Here is an 18,348-nt window from a genome sequence, read left to right on the forward strand (position 1 = left end):
TTGACTTGTTATGGAAATTTATAACCATTTTAAGCTTTTCCTTTGCACATTTCTCTCCGAAGTCTGATGGTTTTCGGTCTCGATCTTGACTTGGTCTCAACTCGCTTAATACTCCTTAATACCCCTTAAGCTTGACTTGATCTCGGCTAGTCCTGGTCTTAGACTTGTCTTGTACTCTTCAATAGTGGTCTTGACTACAGCCCTATGGACATTTTCTTAATAGTTTCATATACTGACACTATATGCATACTTTAAATATCTTAATAATAATGGAGAAGCAGAGAAGGCACAAATTTTTGTTCATGATGAACTAGAAGTGCAGTTGTTGCATGCTTCATATATAGGTTATTCACAACTCTTCATATGTCCTATTTAAATGGTGTATAGACAGCATTAAACGGGAAACTCAATGGCTGTTGGGATTTGCAACAGAAGTGAAGACAATTTATACAATTATTTGTTTCATATGTATGCATTTATCACTAAACTCAAATTGCACATACAGTATATTGTTCAAATGATTATTTTCAGAGTTTAATATTGTGGTTATGACAAAATGTCAGAAAATGGCACTGGAACTAATATAGTTCATACTGAGCAATTAAAATTCAAGGTCAAAATTATGACCTTATGTATTACGTAGTGCTTAAATCCAGACACTCTGAAGTCTAAATACTGATCAATTCTGGGAGCAACACATCACTATGCATCCTTAATGGTGAAATAATCACTATTTTTCATTTCATACTAATATGAATAATGTGGTATATTATATAGAAATTATACAAAAATAATAGTTTAAGTGAATTTAAGTGTTGGGGTGGAGCTTTATGTACATGAGTGGAAATGAGAGCAGGCTCAATGGGTAAAAAAAAAAAAATCATTCAAACCTTATTCAACTACTCATTCCCCCCCACCCCCACCCAAAACTCTTAACTAAAGCACCTTCAACTCAACTGTAAATCAGGCCTTAGGTTTTTACCAGCAGTTACTGGCAGGTATGGCCAAAACAAACAGCAGCCCAGACATTGACTTCCTCAACTTGTGCCCAGGTCTTGAATGAGAGGAGGAACTAAGTGTACCAATGTGTGCCTTCTGGAACACACTTCCAAACTTTTGAAACTCTTGTTGATGTGTAAAGCTTCTCTTGCTTTACTGAAGTGCAAACAACTTTTGCTTAGTCATGGTTTTAATGAGAAGTTAGTTTTCACTGTATTTAACCTATTTTGATCTGGCAATAATACTCTAAAATCAAGCAATTAAGAAAATTGCTTGTAAAATAACTATAATGAAACTATCCATAAATCCATTTTCTGTACTGCTTATCCTATGCAGGGTCGTTGGGAGCCTGGAGCCTATCCAGTCGCTGGCACCCATTCACACACTTCTGACAATTTAGAGATTAGCCTACAATGCATGTCTTTGGACTGGGGAGGAAACCAGAGTACCCGGAGGAAACCCTTGAAGCATGGGAAGAACATGCAAACTCCACGCACGCACCACAGTGCCCCCCACCAGTTATACCAAGAAAGATTGATTATTACCATCATGCTCCAAACCAAGTGCCAATTCATCTAGCTGATGCTTGCCAAAGATAAAGTTGAGCTAACAATATATTTGGCTTACTGTTCATTCATGTATTAATCTCCAGCAGTTGCTTTATCCTGGTCAGGATTGCAGTGGATCTGGAGCCTATCCTAGCAACACCTGGCACAAGGTGTGAATACATATAATCATTCTCACCTAGGGGCAATTTAGAATAACCAATTCACCTATTATCATATTTATGGAAGGTGGGAGGAACCCAGTGAACATATAGAATATCCTCTTGGACACCATTAAGGAGAACATAGCTTAAAGTTTTACTTAATTTTTCGTCAGTATCTCCACCACTTACCAATATTCCACTTCCTCATTTCTCCTCTTCCTGTCCTCTTCCACTTTTGACTTCCTGACAGGTAAGTTCTCTTCATTGTGACAAAGTGCATTCATTTAAATGAACTGCACATTTTAGCCATGCACTACACAAACACCTTCAACTTTCTCTTCCTTTTATCTTTCATTTTGAAATATTTGGTCTCCAGTTGATTTGAGCAAACTCCATATAACAATTTGCATTAGAAAAAATATTTTTCAATTCTGATACCTTTAAAAAATATATAATATATTTATGGCACTACCTGTTGACTTTTAACATGTTGTGTTGAGTTAATTAAATAATCCAGTTAAACATTTTTGGGGAGGAAACCCCCAAGGCACAGGGAGAACACGCAAGCTCTGTGCGCATGGGGCGGAGGCAGGAATCAAACCTCCAACCCTGGAGGTGTGAGGCAAACATGCTAATCACTAAGCCACTATGACCCCCACACAGAAGATGCATTGCTAAGTCCTTGGCATGTAAAACACTTTGGTTCACATGTTTTTTTTAAATGTGATATAGATATATATATATATATATATATATATATATATATATATATATATATATATATATATATATATATATATATATTTATATTTAACATTTAACACATATAACATATAACAATAACATTTATATATATATATATATATATATATATATATATATATATATATATATATATATATATATATATATATATATAAATGTTGTTGTTATTGTTATATGTTATATGTGTTAAATGCAAGTGTCATTAGAAGAAACACCCATAAAGTAGTTATGTTATGTGTCATATTTTTCAGGTGTGTCAGAATTCAGTTCTAATGTCATATTATTCTCCCATTTGGCCATAGGATCAGAAGTTTTTGAAACAAAAATTAAATACAAAATAAAACAAAAAAAATCATTCACACTCTGAAAAACACAGGACAAGTGCTGTGGAACTATTGAGTACTGGTTCAGATGTTGTGCGTTTTGTGATTTAGCCCGCTTTCAGGCATTGTTTCTCAGCATTCGCCATCAGTGTGTGGGTTTCTGTCGCCCCTGGAATGTCGCGTGTGGGCGGAACATTCGTGGAGCATTCTCATAACTCTTGCAGGACGGAGGTGGAGAAAGAAAGAGATAGACCACAAGGGTAAGGGCAGGAGTAAAAAAAAAGCGAGAGCAAACTAGAGGGTGAGATATTGGGTCAGCAAGAGTGAGGGAGAGAAATTTTTTTTTCTTTCTTTACACTTTTTTGTGCCCAAGTTGTTGTTTGGCAGCAAAAAGCAGGGACAGCATGACCAGAGTACTGATTGTTGGTGCATGTTGGCATAGCAATGCGAGAGCCCTGCTGGAGCACCAAAGCCTGTCAGCTAACTCTACTAGTGTGTGGCTACATATAACTCGGCATGGAAAACAATTACACTATTGTGACCAATTTCATCTACACTCTGTGGTATGTCCCTCATGTGTACTGTAAACGAAAGAGGTCCATCTTCACAAATAATGAAATAATGGCTGATGGTTTTTCTGCACAGTGCACACCACAAACTATTCGACCGCTTTTTTGATATGTCGGAAACAAAGTGAATCAGTGATATCTGTTTGATCAACAACATATGCTCCTACCCCCGCACTCGATATCTTGTGTGTATGATAATGAGCAGAGAGGAGGAAGAGAGGGACAGCCAGAGAGAGGAAAAGAGAGTTTGTTCTCCCAAGCGGTTTTGGCCTGTTTCAGGGAGTTTGGATGGAGTCCACAGTCTCTTCCAGTCCATGCTTCTATATGGGGGTTGTGTTACGTAAGTAAATCTATTGTCAGTGAGTTGAACAATAGAAGGCTCACTGGTAGAGAGGAAAGACTAGAGAAAAGACACGTGTAAGTTTAATCTCTGTGGGAGGAGAAGTTAGTGGAGAAGAGGGGAGGCATAGAGAGGTTAGAGGAGAGGAGGGAGGTTACTGAGAGGAAGTTGGGAGAGAGGAGGAAAGGAGTTGGATAATGAAGAAGAGAGTTCTCTTTTACAGGTGGTTGATGCTGCAGCTACCTGATTTCCCAGATGATTATGACCATAGTCAAACAATCAAAATAAATAAAAGGTATTATTTGTCTTAATTTTCTGCCATGACATGCACTCATACAAGATGAAATTGAATTGTTTTAAATTAATTTACATGGATGTTATCAAAAAAGTTACAACTTATAATGACATGGTTGATGTTTTGGTAAACTGTTCAGAACTTGATGCCAAATTAAATAATGTAGACAAGAGTCTGCTTAAGCACTATTAGCCATTCATGGTAAAGGAGGTAGGAATAGTTGTCAAGCACCAGAGGGAATTTGATAGAATGTGGATTGGAAAATAAAACAAGCAAAATAAAACATCAAATTTTGAATGAACATTTTCCGCAGTAAACCATTTTTGTGTTGAGCTCTATTTTGGTTTAATCTGACCATAGAACCTAATCCCATTTGAATTTCCAGTAGTGTCTGACAAACTGAAGATGCTTGAGTTTGTTTTTGGATGAGAGTAGAGGCTTTTTTTTTCTTGAAACCCTTCTAATAAACTTGTGGTGATGTAGGTGACTTCGGATTGTAATTTTGAAGACTTTCTGTCCCCATGATGCAACTAACTTCTGCAATTCTTCAGCTGTGATCCTTGGAGATTTTTTTGGCCCCTCAAATCATCCTCTTCAGAGTGCATTGAGACAATATAGACACTCCAGTGATTACTCCAATATTCCAGGTTGATTCATAGCATTTCTAGTTGACTGGAACTTCTAAATTATTGCCCTGATGGTGGAAATGGGCGTTTTCAATGCTTTTGTTATTTTCTTATAGCCATTTCCCATTTTGTGAAGCTCAACAACCTTTTGCCACACATGACAGCTATATTCCTTGGTTTTACCCATTGTTCATTGTTATGGATGACTAAGGGAATCTGGCCTATGTGTTACCACATATTTATACCCTTGTGAAACAGGAAGTCATGGTTGAACAATTTCATGTTCCTAGTCATCCATGTGTACTAAAAAAATGTAAAATATCAATGGGAGTATACTTCAACTATATTGTTACATGTTACATACAGTAGGAACACTGTAAATAGCTGTCTTACCTGTTAATAACAACAGTCATGGAAGATATTGAGTACATAGGAAGGCACAAACATTGGTGTTGGTATTGGTAACATTGGTATAACATTGGAGGTATATATGTCCGCTGACCATTAGATGACCATAGAGATGGTGGTGAAGTGAGCTCACACAGCACAGACTTTAAAAACATTAAAAACATTCAAGAAAAAGTGTACTGATGCGTCAATAATCTGTCCATGTTATATTTAAGAAGAAATAGAGAGGGAGAGAGAGAGAGAATGACGCATGTGGTCTTTGAAGATGTGCAGTTCACTGGGGTTCATTTAAATGGCTGTAAAAAGGGAACTGTGGAAAGCTGCAGAGTTCTTGAGACAGACAGTTCTCACCACAGTCAGCCTGTCTGGATGATCTTTTCATTTTTTGCTCTCTCTGTCTGTCTTCAGTCTAATAGTAAGTACACACCAGCATTCAAAAAGAAATGACATGTCACTGTCATATGGAGTCACCGGAAATTTAAATGTCTAGTCTAGTAATAGTTAAATGTGACGGTGGCTCAGTAGAGTCATTGTGACATTTTCAAAACATAAGTTAGGCTCAAATATAATTTATCATCAAAATGTTTTTTAACGGACCTGTTTTATGCCGATAGATCCCAGGCCAACATAACTGTGGCTACATCTGTCTGCTTCATGCTAATTTCTCATGTCATCACTTTGAGTATGAACATGCCGTGAACTTAGTTGTCCTGAAAAAAAGAATTAAAAAAAGTACTTGATCTCCTTTCAAAGGATAAAAAAGTTCAGTGAGTGAATCCCTGACGAATGTTTTTATCTGTTTGTGTAAGAACATTATAGGACTTCTATGGTGATTTTTAATCTAATATTCCATAAAGAACAGAAATATATTAATACAGTAATATATAAGAACATTATGTAATATAAAATAATAATATGCAGCATTTTACGAACATGCATATATATAATTATAATATATGTATATTTTTCTATTTTCTATTACATATTTTCCAATATGTATATTTTTCCCCAGTATTTTAAGTATTTTAAATCACTAACCATATCGCAGTCCCATCCAGTTTGCATTCCTGCCTCATGCCCAGTGTTCACAAGATAGGGTCCAGGTCCACCGCAACCCTGGACAAAATAAAGTGCTTACTTAGTGAGTGAGTTGTAACCATACTGGCACCATGGTGATGCAGTGGGTAGTGCTGCTGCTTCACAGCTTCATGGTCCCTGCTTTTTCTTGAGCATAGATTACTGTCTGTGAAGGGTTTCCCATTCTCCCTCCGGGTTCTCCAGTTAACTTCCACCTCCTAAAAACATGCTGGTAGGTGATTTGGCTTGACTAAATTGTATTGAGTGTGTGAATGGACTAGTGTCCCATCTGTGACATATTCCCAAATCATGCCCATGGTTTCATAATATATTTATGAGCTATTGTGATACATAAAAATACATGCGTGCCCTAATTTACCATATTCCTAATTTTGTACGCTTTTAGTCTGTAACCCAGAAATTCTTCAATCAACACTGAAAACTAACAAATATAGAAAGGCTCTGCATTTATTTATAACTGAAGAGATAACAAAATGTTTTGCTTTGCTGCCTTGTCTATCAGTTGTTTATGACTATATGTTAGATAGTCTTGTAAACTCTTTTTCACTTGCAAATCTACCTCTCCTCCTATAAGAGAATTTTATTAGTAAGTTAAGTACTTCTCATCTCAGTCCAGTCAGTAACTTTGCCTTTATGACACAGAGTTTACATTCAGGACAAAATAGCTTACTGACTAGAATTTGTCCAGATGCATTTCACTGGAAGAAGCAGGGCCTCAGTGATGTAATGCATCATCAGGTCACTGCCATTGCCATGCCTGAATGACATCAGGAGCTGAACGAGGTAGCCATGGATGTGAGTGTCAGCCCGCTCTTGTTTCCCAATGTTGGGCCATTCATTAAAAGTGCTAATGAGTTTGAATTGGCATCAGCTGAAGGGGAGGGGTGTCTGTTAGTCGGGTGGCCCCTGGTACTGCCTAACCATTTTAAAGAATTTCTGAGTGAGAAGTTGGGGGGGGCAGAAAAAAGGAGTGGAGGTAGGGATTCACACTGAAATAAAAGTTAAAGAGGCGCATAAGCAAATCACAAACATGGCATGTTGCATTAATGGTGAAGGGAGATGGGTCATAGGTTAATTTGGATACATTTTTACTCATTTCTGCCTCTTTAGAGGTATGCATCTCCATTTATTAACAGATACGACAGTGTAAGATCAATTCCTTTACACACACACACACACACACACACACACACACACACACACACACACACACACACACACACACACAAAGAGGTTTGTCAGGTACAGTTTCACCCAAATGTCAGGTAAGTCAATGTGGAGAGTGTATAATTCAGTATGGTACAGGATCTGTCATGGAGGGTGGTTTTTGTCCTCTTCTTCCAATAAACAGTCCTTTCACTGCTCCTTGAGACTGTAACCCTTGAGAATATTTAGTAGCTTTCCAGGAACTACATAAGCAGAAGCCCTAAAGATGAAGATGAAAGATCTATAGGTTATTGAAGTAAATAATGAAGGATATTGTGTCATTGGATCATTTTTAAATAAACACTCCCCTCATCAAAGTATTTGAAGTCCAAATTTATTCACATTCCGAAATTATTGTCTCAGTAATATTGAGTCCTCTGGGAGAAGTAATCCTGATCTTCAGGATTTTTAATGGTCAAATAAAAAAGGAAAGAGTGATTTATAATTAAAGGCATTAAACATAATGTACGTACAGTATTTATTATTGGTTACGATGGCCATCTCTTTCATTAATGTAAACTATTACAAAAGAATAATAATAATAATAATAAAAATATATTAAAACCAAATTTTTAATATGCCCATAATCTGACTTCATACACAACTACTTACAGGAAATGGCTTAGTTACTCCAAAGAGCTGTTATGAAACAGGATTTCTAACCTACATTCATACATACATACAGAATTTCCTCATCATTCATACACCATATCTTAGGTAGTTTACACACAAGGTCAAAGTCAAAGTCTTGCTTATTCAGCATGTTTGACAAGAAAAACTTTTAATCTCCCATAATTCTGTGCTCCCTCTTGATTCTCGTGTATATGTCCACCCTCAGTTGTCATATACTTCAGCAACTGGAAAGAAATAAAGTTATTAACCTTACAAAAAATAAATCAGGCCTTTTAAGTCACTGAGCTCAGAGCAGGTTATGTCCTCCAAGTATAATGTCATTTGGCTAATTAATTTATAGACCCTCTACCTTTTTCATCTTGGAATTTTCGCTAGTATCTTTACAGGTATTTGGCCCTAACAGTTTAAGTGTTAAACCCACAGTTTTCTTTCTGTAAATATAAATACAACCCCAAGTCTGAAAAAGTTGGGACAGTATGGAAAGTGCAAGGTCAAAAACCACTTCTGAATGTGCGTGATCTCCGATCCCTCAGATGTCACTGTCTTAAAAACCGTCATGAGTCTGTCATGGATATCCTGACATGAGCTCGGGAATACTTTGGTAAGCCTTTGTCATTCAACATCATTCACTGCTGCATCCACAAATGCAAGTTAAGGCTTCACTATGCAAAGCAGAAGTCATACATCAACACTGTCCAGAAGCACCGCTGACTTTTCTGGCCTGAGCTGGACAGTAGAACAGTGGAATCATGTTTTGTAGTCAGTTGAGTCAACATTTCAAATAGTTTTTGGACAAAACAGCCATCGTGTTCTCTGGGCCAAAGAAGAAATGACTGTCCAAGCTGTTATCAGCATCAGGTCCAAAATCCAGCATCTGGCATAGTATGGGGGTGTGTCAGTGCCCATGGCATGGGTAACTTTCACATCTGTGAGGGCACCATTAATGCAGAATGATATGTACACACCCTGTCCAGGGTGTACCCTGAAGTGTGCCTGATGCTCCCTAGGATAGGTTCCCTGTGACCCAATAGGATAAGCGGTATAGAAGATGGATGGATGGATAGATATGTACACATTTTGGAGCAACATTTGCTGCCATCCAGAGCAGGACAATGCCAAACCACATTCTGCCCGGATTACAAGTGTATGGTTGCATAAGCGGAGAGTGCGGGTGCTAGCATGGCCTGCCTGCAGTCCTGACCTGTTTCCGATTGAGAATGTGTGGAGCATTATAAAGTGAAAAAATAAGGCAATTAAGACCCTGTACAGTTGCGCAGCTGAAGAAATGCATAATGGATGAATGGAGGAAAATTCTGCTTGCTAAACTTAACCAACTTCCGTTGGCTAAACTTAACCATGTCTTCCATTGCCAAAAGCTTAAGTGTTAAAAGAAAAGGTGATGTTTCAAGGTGGTAAACAGTCGACTGTCCCAGTTTTTTGGTTTGTTTGTTGCAGTCATTAGATTTGAAATGAGTATATTTTAAAAAATCAATTCAATTCACAAAGTAAAACATCAAATAATGTGTTAATTATGTGTTTTCAATATAGTACTGAATTGAATTTTCAAATTACTCTTTGTTTGTTTTTTGCATTTTCCATACAGTCACCAGCTTTTTCAGAATTGGGGTTGTAGAAAATATATACCATGCAATATATACATACACAGACATACAGCACTGTGCAAAAGTCTTAAGCAACCTATTTTCTTAGTACAAATCTTCTTATTAATGACTTCTGCATTATTGAGTCAGTACAAAAACATTTAATATTTCCAAGCATTACTTTTCCAACAAAAAATGAAATGTTACAGAAAAATGTTTATATGTCAGTAAAGAAAGCAACATAACAGACCACTTTTTAGACAAAAAAGACAATGAAGTCTGCTGGGTTTTGCATGCAAAAAAGAAGCAACTGCAACAAACATTAGTAGTGTCCAGTAGAACTGTGGCAAATTCTCCAAGATGTTCAGTAAAATCAACTAATTTGCTTATAATACTGTGCAAATAATACCTGAGACAACAAATAATTTTCTTTGCCCTTGAGACAACAATAATAATAAAAAAAAATGGTTATTGATTATCACACCAAATATTTACTTTGTTAAGTTTATTACCATTTACTGCTCTTTAAATGTTTCTACATTAAAATATACTATAATTTCACTATTTTTGAAGGCATCTTTGCTTTACAGGGTTTTTTTTTGCATGTGCAAAACTTTTGCACAGTACTTCTATACATCAATAGAGTAAAAGCACACATACACATATACAAACATCGAACGAGGATCACTTAAATTTTACAGCAGATTGTGAGGGTATTTTTTGAGAACTTTCAGTGGATTTCATGTAAACTACAAAACTACAACAAAAAACAACAACCTCAACAACTACATTTTACAAATTACATTGACATTTTTTTTTGTTGTTTAACCTTGGCAGTCCCTGTAATTCCTGTTCCTTGACCACAGATCACCCATTAATCACTCAAGGGGCAACCATTATTAAGATAACATTGGCGTGCCCAATGCAAAGCAACTGTTTCAGTGTGATCACTTTCTTGACCTTTTTGCAGCTGTTGCTCCTGCTGAGGCCTCAGCTTTACAACAACAGCTGGAACTCTGTCATATGTACCCCCACCTCTATTCCATATGTCAAAAACATATCAAAACCATATCACTGCCTGTCTCCCCCTCCTCATTTTCTAGAGTCAAAAAGAAAGAGTATGGTCTCTAAAAGCAGCTTCCAAAGCAATCCATGAGCAAATGAGTGTATTACACATACCTTACACATGGTCTCACACACTTTCTCTATGAGAAAGGGGAAAGGTGGATGGAGGGGGAAGGGTAGGGGCGTAAAACAGGTGGGCTGATTATCTCACAAAATGAAAGTGGGAATTCTGTTTGTCAGAGCAGGGTAAGCTCCCAAGAGACAAAAGAGCTGCAGGTGGGACAGCAGGAGGGGGAGTGTCGAAAAAGGTGTGTTAGAGACCAGTACAATCACATTAATGCGTTTATATTTCACCTGTAGCAATAAATAAACTTAAGAATAAAGTAATCTCTCTTACGCTTACAATCCACATGGGAAATGTATTAGCGCTGCTGTCATGTAAGCTTTAAATCAAGTAGCAATTTGAACCAGCTCATTTTCTTTCTGTTTTGATTTAATTCTGCCACCTTGTGTTCAGCAAGAGAAATGCATGGTACCGGAAGGGTGCCATACATTTCAATATTGTTACGTGTCCGTGTTTACTTACACTTATGAGCTCATGTGAAATTTGTTAGATGCCCAATGGATCGAGCCAACATTTCTGTAGATTTTGGGATTAGAACTTTCCCAGAAGACATTGCGATGGAAAATCTTTTTCAAAACAATGAAAACAAATTAATTGAATTAAATAGTTGATTGACTAACTAAATGGGCAATTACTTGTTCAAAAAGGGCTAGATGGGGTTGGATAAAAATTTTCTTTCGATAAATGAAATGATAATTAAAAAAATAAGTTTACTTAGGTTATTTTTGCATTATATAAAATTTTATTTGAAGATCTGAAGCAATTAAGGGTGACAAATATGCCAAAAATAGAAGAAATCAGGATAATTTTTCATACTTTTCATGGCACATTATATCTTGTACCAAACAGCATGTCATACCAAATCAAGGCTGCTTTCTCTGTTTCATAGACCAGCATATCCAACAGAGATGAATGACACCACTTATCACCACTTTCCAGTTCACATCTTAAGACTCCAGTGACTGTCATGTTACCTTAAGTATAATTATGGCATATGTAAATTATGCACAATGTTTGAAATTGTCACTCAATATAACTTGAAACATGTCAATAAGTTAACAAATGTCAGGATAACGGTATAGCACAAGTACAGTCACCCTGACATTACTAATTTGAAAACCTTCATAGACACACCATAAGATGGCAGTCTTATCTCAGGTATAACTTAAGCTAGGCATGTTGATTTGCCAGTTTTGTGAAGTTACCACTCCAGTGCACCTGTTAAACATGGTAATAATATTTGAATTAAGTTTCAGCAGGGAAATCATCAGTCTGATATGGACATTGTGCTATCGAGGACCAGAGTTAGAACCCCTGTGCTGAGTAGACTGGCTCACCCATGACCAGTTTGCTAACTGTGCACATGTAAATAGTACTGGAGTAGAGGCTGTAACTCACATATGGATTGCTTTGTTGTATAGGTAGTTCATTTTTATAATTCATTCCTTAAAAGAAGTGTGGTGGCATCCATACTTTTCCTGTGTTTTCCTAACTACTGGGTATCCTGATAAGTAAATTTTTTTTGTACCTTTAATATGTATATATTTTTTTTCCTGTGGAAGTGCATAAGGGCTGCTATAAAAATAAGTCGTTAAATCATATTACTTTCAGTAAAGCTCAGAGATGAATTCTCAAATCTAATTTAAAAATATCCTAGTGAAGACTTATTGTGGACAGAGATTTATAGCACAATGTGTATAAAATAACCAAGTACTAATCAATTACTCTTGGGTTTCCTCGCATGACTGCTCCAAGGGGAAATCCCCAAGGGGAATACTCACCAAGTGGGAAGGAGTGGGGCCCTTCACCCTCTCATGTCCCCCTGATGTGGACTCAACATCGAAGGGCCCGCCCCAACCTCCCCAGCAAATGCTGCTCACATTCCACAATCAGAACGCCTTCCACAATCACTGCCAAAATATGAAAGCCAGAATGGAATTTGAAAAGAAAAGATGAGCCACAAAAGTTCTTGAAACATGATTAACCTCTACCAAAGTGACGGAAAGCCGAAAGTGTGGAGAAAGTAAGGATCCGATCATGATACAAAAGATCTTGCTCTTTTGTCATGGCTTGGACCTGCATGGCTGCTTCTGAAACAGGCTCACTAGCTTCTAGAACAGGCTCACTAATCTAAGAATGAATTCAGATGTTAACAGGAACATTTCGTCTGCCAATTGACAGAGAAATGCATCCAAATTAAAAGGGAGGAACTTTATCATGCAGCAAGACAATGATCCAAAACACTTTGGGTGGATGGTTGTAGAATGGCCAAATCAATCACCAGACCTTAACTCAATTTAGCATGCATTTCACCTTCTGAAGAAGAAACAACAACTGAAAGAGGCTGCGGTAAAAGCCTGGAAAAAGCATCACAGAAGACAAAACCAACAATTTGGTGATGTCAATGAGTCACAGACTTGATGCAGTTATTGCAACAAGCAATATGCAACCAAATAATAAGTGTTATTTATTTTAATTTACTTCAAGACTTATCTGTTCCTATACTTTTGCTCACCTTAAAAATTGGGTGGTCTGATACAAAAGGTTCTGTTGATTCGGAGGGGACTGTATCTTAAATTAGCAATATGGCTTCCACCCTCATGACCCAGCACAACCAATTGTTTTGCCCACTGAGCTGTGGTAAAACATGTGAAGCTTAGGCAGGGATAAAAAAAATCCCTCTATACAGCATCTCTATAATGCTATAACTCTATATCTACTACTGAGAGTTGCAGGAAATGACTGAATGGGCCATGAAAATGTTTTATTTTTTTCATATAGTGTGGCAACATAGTTAATTGTGCACAAGATTTAGTATAACAACAGATACTAAATCAAGGCAATGAAATCATCATGTGTGCCTTGGATGCAAATTATGTTATCATGCTTTTAAGTCACTATTTTGGGTTGTGAATAATTAAAATAATGTTTTGGTTAAATTTTGGTTAAATTGATATGCTCTCCTGTTTAAAAAAAATGCCCATGGTTACACAGTACAAGCTGACAGAACACTAATCAGCTACAGTTACAACACATATTAATGTGTGTGTTAAATTTGTGTTAGTATTTAATATTTCTTTTTGTTTTTTAGTGGCAGAAACCACTAGTTTACATAAAAGAATCAGGAAATTGCCATTGCTTTTGCTATGCTCATTGCAGCTGTTAATAAGATGGAATGATTGTGTTCTTGTTTTTGGACTGACTCACGTATTGATGCTGCCTTTCTTGACCTCTGTGCCTCAGCCCATTTTTGTTCACCTCTTCCCGTAAGTGAATCAGATTCTTGTAACCGACATTCTAGCCCACACATTCGAATGGTGTGCTGCCTCTGGAGTTCTTTTAACTCTGTTATGTGGGTCAGGTTTCTGTTGTATGAAAATAAGAACTACATGGTGAATGAAGAGAATAGACAGCCTGGAGATCAAAACTGTTTATAAATTAAAATGCTCTGATAACAATGAGTAAATCAAGGATAAATTTTGGGGGACTACAGCCCCCCAAAAAATTAAGCATGGAAATTTCTGGAGTTAAAATTTCCAGCATCTGTTGCTTAATACATCAACCTTTTTTCTTGGATCAGTAGCTTACACTACCGATCCATTTTATCAGGCATTGATTATGTACACCTACCATATGTTCACTTTATAGGTACATCTAACCCAATGTTGGTAAAAGCCCTCATGTTTTAGACTACATTACATTACATTCACATTTACGGTATTTGGCAGACACCCTTATCCAGAGCAACTTACAATTATTCCATTCATACATCTGAGCAGTTGAGGGTTAAGGGCTTGGCAGCTTGCCAATGATGGGGGTTTGAATTCACAACCTTCTGAGCAGTAGACCAACACCTCAAAAACTGAGCTACCACTGCCTACTAAATGGTTAATCCCCCCCCCATCAAACTTTAATGGAACCTGCTGAAGCTTACTTGAATTGAAAGCATATGGCAGATCAGATTCTCTCAAGCACTCTCTTGAAGGATTAACCAGCTAAACCTCCTAAGAACCCTGCTCTCCCACTCAGTCTACTTATGCATCATGCTGTGTGGCCTAGAACTAATCACATCCATTATGCACATTTCCTACTTAACCAGACTGCATATTAGAAGTAAGTGTTAGAAAAAGAATGAAAAAATCTGTAACTCATGGTCTTAAGAAATTAAAGCTTGGTGAGTACACAGTCCCACATATTTTCCCTGTACGCTCAGTCATTATGGCTTCATCCATGCAGTTCACACACTAGTGAGTGCCACTTATGTAACCATTCAAACAAATAATAGATATGAGTTACAATTATATTTGTTCAATTGGCAGACACTGTCTTCCAAAGCTTACAAGTGAAGCAGAAAGCAATTCCCGCTTAGCACTAAACATACTCAATGGCCCAGTGGCAGCTCTTTGGAAGACCAGTTGTGGAACACGGAACTTTCTGGTCACTAGGAAGCTTAGTGACTGAAACATCCAAATCTTAAACTGTGAACTTTTAACATCATGTAGATTAACAAGAAAATTTGAGCCCAAGACCTAAACAAGTTAGATTTAACTTCATTACTAAACATTAATAAATCATAAACTTCAGCAATAAAAAAAGCATAAATAATGTTTTCAAAGTTAGTTAACACTTATTGTCATATATCAAGGAGGTAACTCTGGACTTCATTTCCCAGCAGCCACTGCACCATATTACTGTCACATGATCACCTGCACCTGTATCACGTTTTTGTTTAATGAGCACTCATAAATATAGCCACTGTTTGCACTGCTTCTTGGTCTCACATAATTGTCTTTCCATGCTTTTGTCCACGTGTCAATGTTTGGTTTTGCCATAGTATTTTGCCTTGTGTTATTGTGTCTTTGTTTGTTAAATGTTTGAAGTCTGTGATTGCTTCCGTATCCATCTTTGTAACGTGACACTTATTAACTAATTTTGTTTAAATGTTAAAACAAACTGCATTTACTAATGTTTATTCAAAACAGTACTAAACCCCACATAAACTCTTCAATTCAGTTTGGTCCTGATCAGGGTTTCAGTGGTTCTGGGAATACACCCTCTATGGAACAGTGTAACTTGCAGTAAGTGCATGTACTCAGCATGTTCTTTATTTGGGAGTTTCTACAAATTATTCTCAAAGTCTGTAGTATGGGTCGTCTTTAGCAAAAGGATAATCCATAAACAGAAATGAAATGCAGGAATAAATCATAAAAAAGTTATAAAACAATACACTGTATAATACACACATACAATGAATGCACATACAACTTTACAAAGAAATAACACTAATCAGAAATTAAACTGAAAACAAATGGACACAATCAGGAGACACACAAATGACGAGAAAGGACAGAGAAGTAAAAAAAACCAAAACATATCACGATAAGAGCATGGGCTGTGCACATAGTGCAGTGAAAAGCACTGTGCACTGAGGGGATTTGTGGCAAACACCAGTCCATCACAAAGCATTTATGTACACGCCTAGGCCAATTTTAGCATAGCCAGTGTTTTTGGGATGTGAGAAGAAACCAAAGAACCCAGAGGAAACCCACACTGACACAGAGAACATGGAAAACTCCACACAGACAGTAACCTGAGCTCAGGATCAAACTGGGGACCCTGGAGATGTAAGGTGGTAATGTTCTTCCCTGCGCCACTGTGACATCCCCACATAAATTCAATTTTATTTTATTTGTATAGTGCTTTTTACAAGACATTGTCTCAAAGCAGCTTTGCAGAAATATATATAAACATGGTATACAGATATTAAAAGTGTGAATTTATTCCAATTGAGCAAGCCGGTGGCGATGTTGGCAAGGAAAAACTCCCTAAGATATTAAAAGGAAGAAACCTTGAGAGGAACCAGACTCAGAAGGGAACCCATCTTCATCTGTGTAACAACAGATAGTGTGAAAAAGTTCATTATGGTTTTATATGAAGTCTGTTTGGCCTTAGAAGCAGCCATAGTCCCAGCAATCTTGAATTGGAATAGATGACAGTTCCATCCAGAGGTAGGACATCCGAAACGGATCAGGCAGGTCCAGAAAGGATCGCGATCTCTAGTATCTCCATACAATCCTGTGGAGTTCGACAGAATGAGAGAGGGAGAGAAGAGATTATAAGGACTGTGCTTAGCGTAACAGAAAGTCTAGTCATGGTAGGCTTGAGTAAACAAATATGTTTTAAGCCTAGACTTAAACACTGAGACTGTGTCTGAGTCCCGACAAGCGCGTCGCATGATATAAATATGACACCTGTGCACCAGCCTTCAGCCTTATTATTTTCAGCGAAAGATTGCATGTCAGTTGTTTGTGTAAAGAAACAAAAATACGCTTCATTTCCTCGCTATCTTTTCACAAACTCTCAGAACTTTTCTATCACTTTAAAAAAAAAAAAGAAAGAAAGAAAGAAAAAAGGAATGAGCGAGAGAGAAAAATGAGTGAGAGAATTCAGAAAGTGTGTTACGGTTTGCATGGTAATGCCTATTATTCAGCTTGGCTCGCGACTCCCGCTCTTCTCGGAAGCCGAAGCGAGTTCGGTTTCAGAGCCTCATGGATGTGGGCCGGCCGCTGCCGAGGCAGCTTGCCGTCTCAGGTCCGGGGGATCTTTTAGGGATCTGTAAGAAGAGCCGAGGCGAGAGCTGCTCTATCTCTTGCTCTCTCCGGGTTCGGCTCTCCGCTGGATTTTGGAGCTCGCGTCGCGACTCCGCCTTCCACTATGGAAAGCCAAAAGGGAAACACACACACACACACACACACACACACACACACACACAAATAGTAATAATTCTTCTCTGTTTCCGAAAAGCCAGAAGGATGTGCTAAAAACAGAGCAGCCATATAAAGAGCTGCTTGAAGTGATTACTAAGGCTGGATGAGACTTTTTCTCCCCAGTGGAAGTAAATCCCTCACACTGCAGAAAACTCCCCTTTCTTCCAGAAGTGCATGACGAAATATCAGGCTTCTTGGGGGAAACCATGCATAAACTGTATTTATAACCCCAAGATGTTGGATTATTCAGCCATTGTGGGGAATGAACAGCATGGCCATTTAGCTATGCTGAAGGTGGAGGAGGCGCTTGCGAGCTACCTCTCTCCATCGACAGCAAGTAATTAGGTGAGCCCGCTTTGCCATCCAAGCCACCATGTAAGGCCACCGTGGCATTGGTGGGCTAGGCCTATGCAGTAATAGCCTTGCTTGTGGGTCACTGCAGACAATTACAGTGTTGCAGGCGTACCAAGCAGACCTGCTGAGTAAGCTTGACATATGCCGGCATTCAGCCAGTTCCTTCCCTGTTGCGTCGAGTTCACCCGGGAAGCCATGATTACTGGGTCCAGTTTAGAGCTCGACCCCCCTGGTTCAGAGGTGTGCTCATCACAGTAGTCAGCACAGACCAGAGCCCAACGTTAGCACAGGAAGTAAGATCCCTAGAATATGGATATACATATACATACATATCCCATATACATACATATCATATACATATCCCATAGAATATGTACCCCGTTCCTTGAGGAAGGGAGGTTTTTATAGCCGTTATTTCCTAGTCCGCAAAAAATAGGAGTATGTGGCCAATTTTAGATCTGAGTCA

General features: G+C 37.9%; 1 long non-coding RNA gene across 1 annotated transcript; it reads right to left on the reverse strand.

Annotated features, from left to right (window-relative positions):
• Positions 1 to 15,844: 15,844 nt before the first annotated feature.
• Positions 15,845 to 17,447, reverse strand: LOC128634915 (uncharacterized). The gene is made up of 2 exons (XR_008397831.1): positions 17,224 to 17,447; positions 15,845 to 16,836 (listed from the first exon to the last, which is right to left on the reverse strand). It is a non-coding gene; the product is annotated as an uncharacterized LOC128634915 (long non-coding RNA).
• Between the last annotated feature and the right edge of the window lie 901 nt (positions 17,448 to 18,348).

The sequence above is a fragment of the Ictalurus punctatus genome, chromosome 2 (genome assembly GCF_001660625.3).
Source record: "Ictalurus punctatus breed USDA103 chromosome 2, Coco_2.0, whole genome shotgun sequence".
Classification (NCBI taxonomy): Eukaryota; Metazoa; Chordata; class Actinopteri; order Siluriformes; family Ictaluridae; genus Ictalurus; species Ictalurus punctatus.